This window comes from Schistocerca americana, chromosome 1, assembly GCF_021461395.2.
Source record: "Schistocerca americana isolate TAMUIC-IGC-003095 chromosome 1, iqSchAmer2.1, whole genome shotgun sequence".
Lineage (NCBI taxonomy): Eukaryota > Metazoa > Arthropoda > Insecta > Orthoptera > Acrididae > Schistocerca > Schistocerca americana.
The window spans coordinates 636,431,810-636,447,358 of record NC_060119.1 but is presented as its reverse complement, the minus strand read 5'-3'; positions in this window follow the sequence as shown (position 1 = coordinate 636,447,358).

Below are 15,549 nucleotides of genomic sequence, written 5' to 3'. Positions count from 1 at the left end.
GGATAGATCGAAAGTACGCAAGTTATGGTAGATAGTCAGTGTATTTATTTGTGGTGTGTAACGTTGTGCAGGGTCAAATCGAACATAAGAATTTTCAGGTGGGATGTCAGGAAGTATGACGGAATAGACTGGTCGAATGAGTCATGAATAGGAGTCGACAGAGTGGTGTATGTACGTATTTTTTGTCATATGAATAAGGATCAAGCAGAAACGACGTGATGAGTAATGAGAGGATAAAGATGGTAGATAGTGAGAGAAGTGACGTGATAAATAGTAATTGATAAAGGTGATATTTAAGGAGAGAAGCGACATGAAGCAGTGTGATTAATAAAGAGAGATTCGACGTGATGAAACAGTGGTAAATAAAGGTCAGTAGAATTAATAATGTGGAGATGTCTTAGATGTATGTTACAGAGCGGCCTGTGTATGCTGCAATAGAGATAGATGCCAATGGCGAAGGAAGACCAGGAAATGATGAAGTAATGGACGGATGGAGAGCCGAAATACGAATGACGAGATGAGGACAACTGCACAATGTGAAAGGACATAAAGGAAGTATGAGGTCCAGATGGTGAACGTTGTGGAATACTGACGTAAGATGTAATATAAGTGTAAATCTAATTCTTACCATAACATTTGCAATATGGCAAAAATAATAATTTGTTGTTGTTGTTGAAGCCTGGTACCAGTATAACTAATCAAAACGGTACCAAGAATGTGTACAGTTATTTTTCAGGATGAATAAATTGTGTATTTTTTGTTATTAGATGAAATGTCGCAATTCTAAAGTGATATTTAGCAGGATGAATAATCGGTAAAGTGAATGCAGAGGTAAGCCAATGGAGAGAGGTGCCAGAGTGAAAGGACGTAATCGGAGACTGGAATGCTATCTCCGAAACAACTCCATGTGTTATGTGGTTGAGTATAAGGGAGTAAAGGTATGGTATGTTGACATGATTGTGGTGGTGTTAAGGTTAGCTGACTTCTAGACATATTCTGTTAGTGTAGTAATGGATTGAATGAGAAGGAAAATGTGATGTCTGGTGAGTGAGAACCGTAGAGTAGTGTGATCAATGCGCACACTCCTGTAAAGGGGATGCTACCGATCCATAACTAAAACATTATTGTGCTTTATAGTTTGATTTGGATGAACCTCGATGGCAGGTCAGGATATGACTTCATGTGGATGGTGCATACATGTCCTAAAAATGTTGTTATATATAATAAAAGTAAAATACGTAAAGAGATACTAATTTTTGTCTGTAACAAGCACATAGGTGCATTGCATGTTGTAGATTTAGAGTCATCAGTTTCTAAAATGTTTATTGTGTTAGGATGTTAAAGTAGTTTACTATTTAACATCATGTGGTAGGTATTTGTGAGCTGTGTAGATTATTTCTTATTTTTTTTTGTTAGAACACTATCAAGGGGTATTAATTTCAGTCTGTCACAAGCACAAAGGTGCATTGTATATTGTAGTTTCGGAATCAAAAGATTCTAATATGTTCACTGCGATAGGATGTTAAAGTAGTCTACTATTTGATATTGTAATTATGAGCTGTATAGATTGTTTCTTATTCCTTTTTTTTGTTGTTGACACTTTTATGTTTTGTATGAGGGGCGACAGGTACAATCAATAGCACAAGTGTGGGCTGTATATAGAAAAGGGATAAATGTTGATGTTGTGTGTGTAGAAAACTAGGGTGTATGATTTTATGTTTTTTAGAACAAAGATTCTTTTATTACCAATGTATCTAATAGATCATACATGTAATCAATGAGTATTTAAATACTGTAAGAATATCCTTTTGTCTGTAATGTTGCGAGATGCACGGGAGGGTCTGACTGATTGGGTGTCGTAGAGCTGAGGTGCTATGCAGAACGCGCCCATACTGCTAGCGGGAGGCCAAGCTGACGTCGCCATGGGAGAGGTGACAAAGCCGCTGCGCTCCCCACTCCACTGTCGGTCGGGGTACACTCCACGCGCCCGCTACAACAGGTCAACGGCCTGGGGCGACACGCACCTACCACTGGCTGCCATTCATAAATTGCACCAACCCTACGACTGGGGAAAGTATCCCGCAGAGGCAACAGCGGGTGGTTTTTTTTCTGCTCGGCTCTCGTGGCGGCAGAGCGACGGCAGAATGAACGACGCGCGGCAGAGTCCGGCGGGCATTTTTTAACAGCAACTATTAACTAGTACTGGACTGTGGAGCCGTGAAGGTGGAAAGTGAAGGACTGGTGTTTCCACGTTGTGAGTGGTGGAAAAGATTTTGTCTTTAGCAGACAGGACGATTGTTTTGTTTTGTCTTGACCACTGAATGGTGGGATCCATAAACTTTTGGCAGTGACTTGTTAAGTGTGCTTTGTAAATTGCATGTGGGACGCTTGTTATACTTAAAGAGGACAGTTGTCGTATGGTGACTAATTATTGTCTGAACGCAAGAAAATAAAGTGGGACATTGACATTTGCATTTGTAGTAGGAGACATTTCTTTAATTGGTGTGGGAATAGGTGCTGTTTGTTGGAACTTACGACTTTTAATTACACCATGAACTGAAAGGACAGAACCGTGGGTAATAGTAGTTGTAGGGCCATTTCTGGACGACCAGATTCGTGTGGATGGTACTCTGAGAGTGACTATGACATTTGTGTTTAATGTGTTCAAAATGCCAATTTGAGTGACTTAAAGACTTTCGTCCGGGTAACCATGGGAGAGCTTTGACACTGAGACAGTCTTTCTAGGAAAACAATCAGCAACTTTTTGACCCCAAGATAATGACAGAATGAAATGATTCGGTGTGACTCGCAAGATAGGGAATAATGTATTTGTACTTGTAATTGTGTAAATTTTTTTTATATATTTCATTCCTGAAGGGACAGCAAGTGTAATTCTATTTCATTAAGATTTATGTTTAGAATAGTTAGTGTTTTTTTGTTTGTTCTGGGTTATCAAGTTCACGTAGCATGTTTATTAGAATATTTGGCACAAGGATGCTTTAATTATTAGCCAGTGGCGTAATAATAATGTAGCGGCTCTTGTTGCATTGGTCAGTAAGGTTGTCACAGGGGACAAGAGTTTGCATTGCACAACAAATATCGGAATTAACTGATGCATTTTGTTGTCGTGGACAGTAATGATCTTGTTGGTGTGTTGACTGAAGCCACTTATTTCCATTATCACAGTGGTGATATTTCACATTAAAGTGTAACGAAGGTTAGTCGAAATGCAAGTTCTTGTCGTCTAAATGTGTAACAACAGAGAAATGAGCAGTAGAGTAAGATACGAGAGCTACTGGTGGATTCAAGCACTTACTGCTAACTATTTACTGCGTGTACTGATAAAAGTTGATGGACTGACTAGCTCAGCAGCAGGTATTTGCACTGGTGGACAAGGATAAGGTTAAACTCACAGTCGAGTAGTGGTGGCAACTGCTTAAGTGATGATAGTTAATGAGGTATGACATGATGTCTTAGATGAACTATATTACGTAACCAGTATGTAACTTGTCGTATATTTCATTGTTTTTCTGCTCAGTTTTATTTCTCTGTAGGTTTGATGTATATTTAAGAGTAATGGTATGGAGCCTGACATTCTACATGTAACTAGTGTACGCGATGTTTTTCTTTTGTTGATTTTGTTTTGTATTTAGACTTTGCTGTGTAAAGGTTTTTACTCCGCAATTTATGTATGTCAGATTACTTGCTCTGTGTTTGGACGGTGAGCTATTTAAAATTTCATGAGCACAATTAGTATTTTTTTATTTGTTATAGAATTATTGACGTTTGGATTACTCATAAAAATAACGGAGATCCCAGTAACTAAGCAAATTTTTATCTCAACATTATTTTTTATTTGTATGATGTAATGTTTTATTTGTCATGTGGATTGTTGTAAATTTGTATGTGTATGTTACTCCGGATTGTGGAGAGTACAATAATGCAATAACTGGGTCAATAATTTGGAAAAGTAACAGCATTTGGTCGTCTATTTGAGGTCACCAGGGGTTAAGGTCTCCTCCTGGTTATTATGATGACTTGCTACGTTTATTCGAATACAGTTTTTCTTAAAAAAAATGTTCGGAACTACCCTCGCATTGCAAGGATAGTACCGTGCCATTTTTTTCTGCACGGGTAGCTGGTGGTGAAAGGGTACAGTACCGCCCGACATTGAAAATAGGTACAACATTCTTCGTTATTCTTGTCAGTACAACGTATTTTTTCTAATAATAACTCAATTTCAATTAATACAGCGAAGCCGGATACCAGTGTGGGAAAGAATGACAATTTATTTATTTAATTGATCACATGTGCACTCCCACAAAATAAATCCCTACATCCAGTTTGGTGAGATCTGTGAAATGAATGAATGTATGGTCGTCTGCTAACCGCAGATAGTGAATGTGAATATTTGATCATCTTTGACACGATCTTTTGGTCACCTTTGGTGGAACTAAAGAGATGAAATTTACCGGAGCTTTAATCGCCTGAAATGTGACTGACCAATGGGTAGCATGGTCTTCCTCCACCTCGACGGAGGTGCGAGATGACCTGAAGAATGGCCATGTTGCAGCACTCTGCCGCTGGATCTAGTGTTGGTGAGACCTGTCTTAGGTGTGCTCCGTGAAGACAAAAGAGTGGAGAACATGGTATGCATGTGAAATACTTAAGAGTAGTTTGGAATAATAATTTCTCTATTTCAGGAACTTTTGTGGGGAGAATTAAATGTCAGGCAGGTAATATTAAGTGGATCGTAGTAATGTTCAGAAGTGACCAACGGTCACAATGAAACCACGCGTAGCAATAAGTTCAAATACTTCCGAGTGCTTAAGTTAAGCTGAATTACTAGCGTGTGTACTATAAGTTGGGAATATTTAAGAAATGGCGTGTGCAGGACTTGAAATTAGAGACGAGTATTTCCACGTGGTGAGTACTGTGTGAGTCTCAATCTGTGTGTGAGACAAAGGATAAAGAGAAGTACTCGTCTATGGTATCAGTTGAGGACTCGCGTGTGTGATGAATATGTTCTTAATATTACTTTGCGTGTTATGTTTCCGTGTGACGCTTGATTCAAACTATAATACTCTGAGAGAGAAGCAAGGTGAGTTAGCCGTCTATCCAGCAACGCCACTTGGCTTGCATTGCACAGGAAGATGTGCATATATCCTCCAGAGTCCATAGTAGGAAAGAAAAATTACGAAGTGGGTTAGTGTTGTGTGAAAATGGGATAAATACTAATTGAAGTGGGAAAGCTGAAAGTGATGTGATTATAACGTTGTGACTATTATTTGTATTGTCTGTTGCCAGTGTGATGTATTTCATGAAATTTAAGTATGTGTGGTTTGCATGGGAGAGTAACAAGATAGTTTCAGAGGCAGTGGGGTATGCATGGTCCTTTTTGTACCGCTCGGTCTGGAGGAAATTTTCGTAATGATGGGTGTGAGAGTCGAAGTGTGAGATATAGGAAAAGATCCATCATCCTATCCAGAAAGTGCACTGTAGCGTTAAATAATTACGACACTATAAGACAGAGAATCACCAATGTAAAGCCACGCCCACTGGGCGGAATATCTCATGTGTTATTGTTGTAGGTTATAGAATTTGTGTGTTTAGGTTATAGAATTTATCGGAATAAATAAGATAGTGAAAAGAAAAAGATTGGTGGCCTTTGAATAGTATGTTGTCATGATACCCAGAATTTATAACGTGTGCGCCATTCATATTCAGTGCGATGACCACGTGTTGTTCAAAGCCGTTAAATAAGAAAGAAAATGTGGTATTGTCAGTGCGTAGTGAACAATCAGAGTTGTGTAAATTACTAATAGTCAGAGGTGCGTTTCTGTACCCGTTGCGTAATACTCAAACAGGAGAATAACTTGTAACTTAATTGTGAGTACTAGAGTTCATGTTAATCGATAAATAAGAATGAGTCCACTCGCTTGGCAGACCACTCATATTGCAGGCTTGACTGCTTGATGCCACAGTATGAGCAAGGCATGAGGGTGCCCCTCAAGTTCTGTGTACTGACTTGGCAGAAAATCGTAACAAATTTTGGTTCAAAAAATGGTTCAAATGGCTCTGAGCACTATGGGACTTAACATCTATGGTGATCAGTCCCCTCGAACTTAGAACTACATAATCCTAACTAACCTAAGGACTTCACACAGCACCCACTAATCACGAGGCAGAGAAAATCCCTGACCCCACCGGGAATCGAACCCGGGAACTCGGGTGTGGGAAGCGAGAACGCTACCGCATGACAGAAATTTTGGCCTTATGTCAAAAAGTGGTAGGTGGATCAAAACAAAATGTCCAGACACTCTGTGATCAAAATTGTACTGCAACAGAGGATGACAGACTAAAAGCCGAAATACTAAATGTCTTTTTCCAAAGCTGTTCCACAGAGGAAGACTGCACTGTAGTTCCTTCTCTAGTTTGTCGCACAGATGACAAAATGATAGATATCGAAATAGATGACAGAGGGATAGAAAAACATTTAAAATCGCTGGAAAGAGGAAAGGCCGCTGGACCCGATGGGATACCAGTTCGATTTTACGCAGAGTACGCGAAGGAACTCGGCTCCTTCTTGCATCTCTAAAAACGGCAATCGCAAAAGCTGGAAAGAAAAACATAGGTACAAAGAAGGGGAATGCAAAGAAACCACGGCTAACAGAAGATATACTTCAGCTGATCGATGAAAGAAGGAAGTACAAAAATGTTCAGAGAAATTCAGGAGTACAAAAATATAAGTTCATGAGGAATGAATTAAGTAGGAAGTGCAGGAGAGTTAAGACAAAATGGCTGCATGAAAAATGTGAAGAAATGGAAAAAGAAAAGATAGTTGGAAGGACCGACTCAGCATATAGGAAAGTCAAAACAACCTTCGGTGAAATTAAAATCAAGGGTGGTAACATTAAGAGTGCAACCGGAATGCCGTTAAGTGCAGAGGAGAGAGCGGATGGGTGGAAACAGTACATTGAAGGCCTCTCTGAGGGGGAAGATTTGTGTGATGTAATAGAAGAAGAAACAGGAGTCGATTTAGAAGGGATAAGTACGAGACGTATCGCACAGTCACCTTAACAGCTCATGCATCCAAGTTGCTGACAAGAATAATATATAGAAGAATGGAAAATAAAATCGAGGTTGTGTTAGATGACGATCAATTTGGCTTTAGGAAAGGCAAACGCACCAGAGAGGCAAATCTGACATTGCGCTTGATAATGGAGGCAAGACTAAAGAAAAATTAAGACCATAGGATTTGTCGACGTGGAAAAAGCGTTCAACAATGTAAAGTGGTCTAAGATGTTCGACATTCTGAGAAAAATAGGGGCAAGCTATAGGAAAAGACGGGTAATACACAATATGTGCAAGAACCAAGAGGGAATAATAAGAGTGTACGACCAACAACGACATGCTCGGATTAAAGAGGGTATAAAACAGGGGGTAGTCTTTCGCCCCTACTGTTCAATCCCGTAGAGGAGTGGAATTAGAATTCAAGGTGAAAGATATCAGTGATACGATTCGCTGATGACATTGCTATCCTGAGCGAAAGTGAAGAAGAATTACGTCATCTCCTAAATGGAATGAACCGTCTAATGAGTACAGATTATGGATTGAGAGTAAATCGAAGAAAGACGAAAGTAATGAGGAGTAGCATAAATGAGAGCAGCGAGAAACTTAAAAGATAGGGTTGATGGTCACGAAATAGATGCAGTTAGGGAATTCTGCTACCTAGGCAGCAAAATAACCAATGATTTACGGCGCAAGGAGTATATCAAATGCAGACTACAATGGGAAGAAGGGCATTCCTGGCCAAGAGAAGTCTACTAGTATCAAACATAGACCTTAATTTGAGGATGAAGTTTCTGAGAATGTACGTCTGGAGTACAGCATTGTATGGTAGTGAAACATGGAGTACGAGAAAACCAGAACAGAAAAGAATCGAAGAATTTGAGATGTGGTGCTACAGACGAATGTTGAAAATTAGTTGGACTGATAAGGTAAGGAATGAGGAGGTCCCGCGTAGAATCGGAGAGGAAAGGAATATGTGGAAAACACTGATAAGAAGAAGGGACAGGATGATAGGACACCTGTAAAGACATAAGGGAATGACTTCCATGGTACTAGAGGGAGCTGCAGAGGGCAAAAACTGTAGAGAAGACAGAGATTGGAATACACCCAGCAAATAATTGAGGACGTAGGTTGCAAATGCTACTCTGACATAAAAGAGGTTGGCACAGAAGAGAAACTCGTGGCGGGCCGCATCAGACCAGTCGGAAGACTGATGACAAAAAAAAAGATGCAATATTATACCAGTTCGTCGGTGTATTTTATTTGATATGAAATCACGATTTACCGTGAGTAATTTTGATAAGTGATTATTTCTTTGATTGGTAATGGGTAGCACCACGTACTAACACTTTTCTGTAGGTCTGCGTCCTGGGGGATTAATTTGAGCTGGACACTGACAGCAGGGAGCAGTGACCGTTAAGCGTTCTCGTGAAAGCAGTTGCCGGTAGAAAGAAGGTTAGAAAAGAAGCTGTGTCACGTTCGACCAGCAGGGATATTTTACTGCTCTTCGTATGGCGAGGCCGGGGAGCGGATGCGAGACGCATTCTTGCCGCTAAAATGCCAGGCTAAACAGCCAGGTGCTGAAAGTTGGGGGCGTAAAGCGACTGCATCTTACAAGAGAAGGAGGCATCCTATTTGTGTGAAGGAATGCCCGCGGGCCACGAATGGCAGACACGAGTTGATCCTTCGCAGATCTTCTCATGGGAGATGGCGAGACACATTTCTCAGCAAAAAGCAGAGCAGTGAATTTGATTGGCGGAGTCCTTAGTCATAGGAGGAGCTGTAGAATTTTCCAGAACAGTGTTCTATACGGAGTATGAACTACAGGCGATTGTTAGTCAGCTTCACGACCCGTGTAGCAGTAGTCACTGCTTTTATAATGGTCGTGGGGGAGCGCACATGCTGGAAACAGGCATATGGCTTGTAACGGGATTATCTTGCGGGTGTCGATAGTGAACGTATCTTGCTAGGAGTAATTCAGAGACTTCACTGACAAGAGCTTCAGTGAAGAGCCCCACTATCAGAATTCGCAAAGTGTCGGTTTCGCCGCACAGAGCGAGTTAATGTTCGACAGGATTTATGTCGGATGACCTGGGTGACAAATCATTCGCTCGAATTGTGCAGAATGCTCTTCGAACCAATCGCGAACAATTTTGGTCCGGTGACACGGCGCATTGTCATCCATAAAAATTCCACCGTTGTTTGGGAACACGAAGTCCATGAATGCTGCAAATAGTCTCCAAGCCGCCGAACATAATCATTTACAGTCAATAATCTATTCAACTGGACCAGAGGACCTAGTCCACTCCATGTGAACAAAGCCCACACCATTGAGGAAGCACCGCCAGCTTGCAAAGTGCCTTATTGACAACTTGGGTCCATGGTTTCGTGGTGTCTGCGCCACACTCGAACCCTATCATCAGCTCTTACCAACTGAAATCGGGACTAATACGACCAGGCCACGGTTTTGCAGTCGTGCAGGGTCCAACCGATGTGGTTACGAGCCCAGGTTGTAACACTATCGGCTGTTATTAAATTAGTAATTTACCGTAATGTTACGATTTTTATTTTTGAGATAGTGACTGTGTGCAATGGAAAGGTATCGGATTAATTTTGTTCCCTTAAACATTTCTGTTGAAAGGAAGCACTGCAAAGTTCTGTTAGTAATGAAGTACACTGTAATTACGTAAAAGGAAACGGTCGACAGCTTAATTAGGCAAAGTTGTACCCAGTACTAGCGTGGTTCACAAAGAAAGTTACCTCTTGTGGCTGACTTTATAGATACTGAGCTTCTGTTTTGCTGATAAGGTACCAGATGGTAGCGCAATTTAGCAAGTAATGAACCAGCGATTTGACTTGAACGACACAGGAGGAGTATTATTGCGTTTAGGTAAGAACTGGCTTTCAATAACACTATCCGTGCAGTACAGATAATGATAATTTCACGTAAATGATTAATTATGGTGGAGCACTAGAGACTTGGACGAGAGGTTCTTTTGCCAGTGTAATTATAGGAAATCACTGCTATCGGTATAGTTTCGAAGTAACTGTATTTTTTTACGGATTATTATTTAAATTCTCAAGGAATATTTACTTCCTTATATTATTTAGCTCATATGGAACATGTTATGCCTAGATTTAGTATAGCTTAAATTTTTGTACCAGTTGATTATTCTTAATTGCTGTTATCGGAATATGACATTCAAAGCTGGCTCAATTGTTAGCGTGGGGACTCAGAAACTAATCTATCAGTAGACTCAGTCTGAACACTTTAGTCACAACACAATATGGGAAACACTGTTAACTACATAACACATGAAATTGTAAACACTATTGTTTCAATAAGAAAAATCTGTGAACTGTATACTTTAAATCTTCTCTTAGTACTTTGATAAGACTTTAACTGTTCATTTATGAAAACTAAGTGGAGCATTTCAGAATTTATGCTCACTAAAATAATTATGTATTTTACAACTCCACAAAGTTTATTAATTTTTGTCAGAGAAGATAATTGCTTTTCAATTCAGTGCAATAGGATACTCGGATTCATCGTAGCACTTACGATAGGACCATGCGTAGGTAAATGATGAAGTATAAAATATGATGGACGAACACAGAATTTACAGAACACAAACTTATTATAGGAAACGAAACCACAAAACTGGTCCTTACAATGACACAGTCCTCAACTGATAATTTGAGGTGAATGTGGTGGCTGTGTCGATCTGCTGTTGGTATTCGAAAAAGAAGGCAAAAGTATCCATGGCTCTTGTTTGGTGACTAGCTCTGAAAATTCTCTTCTTTGCGTCGGATTTTCGTAGTGAAAAGCTAGTCAAAGTATGCCATGAATAATAAGCCAAATGTCCGCCCCCGGTAGCTGAGGGTCAGCGCGACGGAATGTCAATTTGATCTCCGGCTGAATCGGAGACTTTCTCCTCCCAGGGACTGGGTGTTGTGTTGTCTGTATCATCATCATTTCATCCCCACCGACGCGCAAGTCGCCGAAGTGGCGTCAGATCGAAAGACTTGCACCCGGCGAACGGTCTACCCGACGGGATTCCCTGTCACATGACATTTACATTTATAATCCAAATTACTTCCCCATCCGAGGCTATATTATACAATCTTACTGTTTTTCTTGCCTCGTTCAGTATACAAGATGCGAACACATTGACTGCTAGCCAGCGACTGACTCTTGGCACGTAGGAGCCTTACAGTTCAACCGCCAGTTCCACCTTTCCTATTCCCGCCTAGGCAGTTCCGTTGCGGAGGGACCTCCCTTCAAGTTTTACATGATTACAAACCTACTTTCTCTATGCATGAAGCAGTATTATAATAAAATATAACATTTTCATTCCTTTACAGCACATAACTTTCGAAATTACATTTATAGATTAATTACAATTACTTAAATTATAAATAATGAATAAAACATTTATATCGATGTTTCATCAAAGAGCATGGCTATACAGAAGTCTAAGTAAAAACAGATAAAGAAGTTAGATAAGACCATTACAGTGTTAAAAGACGAAGCGCTGCAGGCGATGTCGTGCTGTTAGGAAAGGCACCTGCGTCGGTCGTCTGTTCTCATAGCCATTAACGCCAAACTTCGCCGCACTGTCCTAACGGATACAATCGTCGTAAGTTCCACGTAAATTTCTGCGGCAGTTTCACGCAGTGTTGCTTGTTTGTTAGCACTGAAAACTCTACGTAAACACCGCTCCTCTCGGTCGTTAAGTAAAAGCCGTAGGCCACTGCGGTGTCCATGGTGAGAGGTAATGCCTGAAATTTGGTGTTCTCAGCACACTCTTGACACTGTGGCACTCAGAATTTTGCATCCCTAACGATTTCCGAAATGGAATGTGCCATGCGTTTAGTTTCAACTACCAATCCGCGTTCAAAATCTGTTAATTCCCGACGTGGTGCCATAATAAAGTCATACATCTGTTCACATTAATCACCTGAGTACAAATGACAGCCGCACCAATGCACTGCCCTTTCGTACCCTGTGTCCCCGATGCTACCGCCATCTGCATACAATGATGTACCAAAACATTATGACCACCTGCTTAATAGCTTGTTTGTCCGTCTTTGTAACGAAATACACCACTGATTTACGTATCATGGCTCTGACAGTTTGTTGGTAGGTTCGTGGAGGCATGTGATATTGGATGTCTATATACAGGTCATGTAGTATGCGTAAATAACGGGCCTCTGATTTGCGTAAGCGGTGATGGCGCCTGATAGCGACCCAGTTGGGTTCCATAGGATTTATATCAGGAAAATTTGGTGACTTCACTGTAATGCTCCTCAAACCACTTTAGTACGGTTCTGGCTCTGAGATACGGACAATTGTGCTGCTGGAAGATGACATCGCCCTCAGGGAAGACATCAAGAATTACGGGACGGTGATGGTTCGCAGCTGTCAGCGTGCCTTCTGTTACTGCCACTGGTCCCATGCAAGCGCAAGAGAATGTCTCCCATAGCATAATACTGCTCCCACCAGCCTGCGTCCGTGGCGCGCTGCACGTTTCGAGCCGGCGTTCATCTTGATGACGGCGCTTGTGGAGACGACCTTCGACCCAGTGTGATTCATGAGAAGAGGCGACACGTTTTCATTGATCGACGGTCAAATCCCGATGGTCCCGTGCCCACTGCAATCGTAATTGACGATTTTGTTGGGTCAACATGTGAACAAGTAGGGGTGGTCTGCTGCAGAGCTCCGTGTTTAACAAAGTACGATGAAAGTTGTGCCCCGACACAATTGTGCGTCCACTCGCATTACGCTCCTTCGGCAGAGATGCCACAGATCACGATCTATCCTATTTTACAGAGTAGATAAGCCTAAAAGCCCCACTTTCTATGAAGAGTCATGGACGTCAATCATTTAGTGCCTAGTGCTGGTTTCATTGTCCTATCTCTTCACGTAGATGCTCACGACAGTAGCACGTGAACACTCGACCAGCTTCGCCATTTTCGAGGTACTCGTTCACAGACTCTGCATAATAATAATCTGCCATTTGTCAAAGTCGCTTATCTCAATGGATTTCTCCATTTGCAGCCCATATCTGCGCTATGGTGATCCCCCGTCTGTGACTGCTTCGCTCACATACTTTTGCTAACGCGTCACGTGCCCGCAACTCCACTAGGCGGCATCCATCGTCGCTTTGTGAGTGTTCATAATGTTTGGCTTATCAGTGCACGTGCTTATCGCTATCTCATGACTTGTGTCATCTTGGTGTATACATAGTGTCATTGTTAGGGCGTACTTAATGGCATCACGGAAGAACAAAAAGCTCCTCTAAAGTACATTTATTTCGGTCAGACGACCATGTACACGAAGTCAAGGAGCCTTCCCTTAAACTGATGTTACGATATTCGTGACTTAAAGTGAGCCGCTTGATGGAAATTAGCTGCTGATAAATACATACAATTAGGGCAGTTTCTGGTTGTTTCGTGGTGCCGTTCTTTAAAGTAAAATTAGTAATTTGTGTAGCGACAAAACCATTGTTCTTTTCAGTGTTTTCCTTGTCATTCATCCTGTATGCGGAAAAATGTCTGAAACACTTACTCCTTTCATGTCTCTTTATCGCACTCCAAGACCGAACATAAACTATCAGTCCAAAAAGTTTCGAGACTGCATGAATAAGAAAACAGAGAGGGATAAAGATAATGATTTAATGCTTCAGGTGTTCTACAGTCTCCTACCACTCGAGTACAGCGCACAGGACCTTCATACAACAATATGAAAAGAAAACTCCTTCTTTGGGATGTTGCCCAACTTGAGCACCACATTCGCATCTTCTAGGGTCTCGGCAACAATCAAAGATCCATTCTGCACTTTGTCGTTTTGTGGAAGCTTCTTATTTATAACACCAAGTCTCTCCACCAATGGCGATTTTTTTTCCGGAAAATAACTGTCTGCGTTTATTATTTCAACCAAATAGCGGCAAGCGTCCACGCATAGTCGCTTTTGTTCGGGAGTCGACGGTGGGGGACAAACTATGCATTCACTTTTTTCGTCTTCAGGATATTTTGGAGAATTCTTGAACACTTGCTTCGAAGATGTTCACTTCGTTGCTCCTTTGCGATGTGTGACACAAAAACGCTGACACACTGCGGCCCGACGTACACTGCTTAACGCAGCCTGCTCGCAGCTGACTGGTCGAACGCTCATCTGTTGTTTACAGTTGCTAGCTAAGACTGCCACCGCAGTCGATGCGCTGGCGTCGCTGACCAGGAACGAAGTCAAACTCAGGAGTTTTGGACGGACGGTGTATGTTGAAGGCGTTCCTCTTTTTCCATTCGGTAGTACACATTTCATGGCTCACAAATAACACATACGCTTTACTGTTCTACAATATTATAGGTTTGATTACAATCGCGGTAGTTAAAGTAGAATGACTGATGACAAACAGCAAAGCCTGTTCTAGAAGCGCATTGACATTCAGATGGCAGAAGATAATGAATTTATGCAGCACCCTAATAACAAATTAGTTTCATTAATATCAAGCTACACAATAAGATGAAATTAATGAAAAACAATTTCGTATATCACAACTTTCAGTCAGCGTCACGAAACAGCTGCATTCTATAAGTCACCATACAGGATGCTAGGGAGGGTACATGGTATGCCAAAATCAATTAACCCCTTTCCTGTTGCCTTCGTGGATGGTCTACACAAATAAAGATTGTCATTACCGCTGTGCGTAGAGTAGAATATCTTTAATTTTTGTATGTTCCAAGGTACAGTCCGTAAAAAGTAGTGAATAATGATAATTTTCGTTTATCTAGTTCTCGAAATTCTTTCACGGACAATGACACGTTATAATGACACGACAGACAGAAAGTCTGCTTGTTTATAGTTAGAAATATCTGCTGAAACGCTATGGACGTGGTCTCTTGCTGGCGAAATAATAGTGATTTCGTATGAAACGAGAACACAGAATAAATGTGTAACTTAGCCGTAAGACCCTCGGGGAAATCTCCGCACGGCAGTTACCCAGAATTCACTTCGGAGCCGTCGAGAGTTCATTAATTTTGGAGCTTCGAGGAGACACTGCATATAAGCCCAGAGCAAAGAGCCGTAAAAGAGCACTCCAATATTCTCGACAATCCGTGCTAGGAGAACTCAAACATTCGTTTCGTCCTTGAGATCCAGCGAGATACGCTACAGGCAACCGAGTACTGGCAGCGGCAGGGGCCATCGGGTGAGTAGTGCTGCGTCTCGCATTCTCCCGCTGTGTAAAAGGGGAACCTGAGGCGACTACAGGAAAACGCCATTGTATCTGTCTAGTTCAATGAGTGATGTGCGTAGGAATTAGGGTGAAGCGTAGGAGGTACTAAAATTTTGTAGCGCCCGCCTTCTTTCCTCAGCATAGTTATCAAGTGGTATATGTGGTTGCCTTCATTGTGAAGTGTATTGTGGTGTATGTACTGTTAACTATGATGAAAACGAAAGCCAGCGACTGAAGCCAG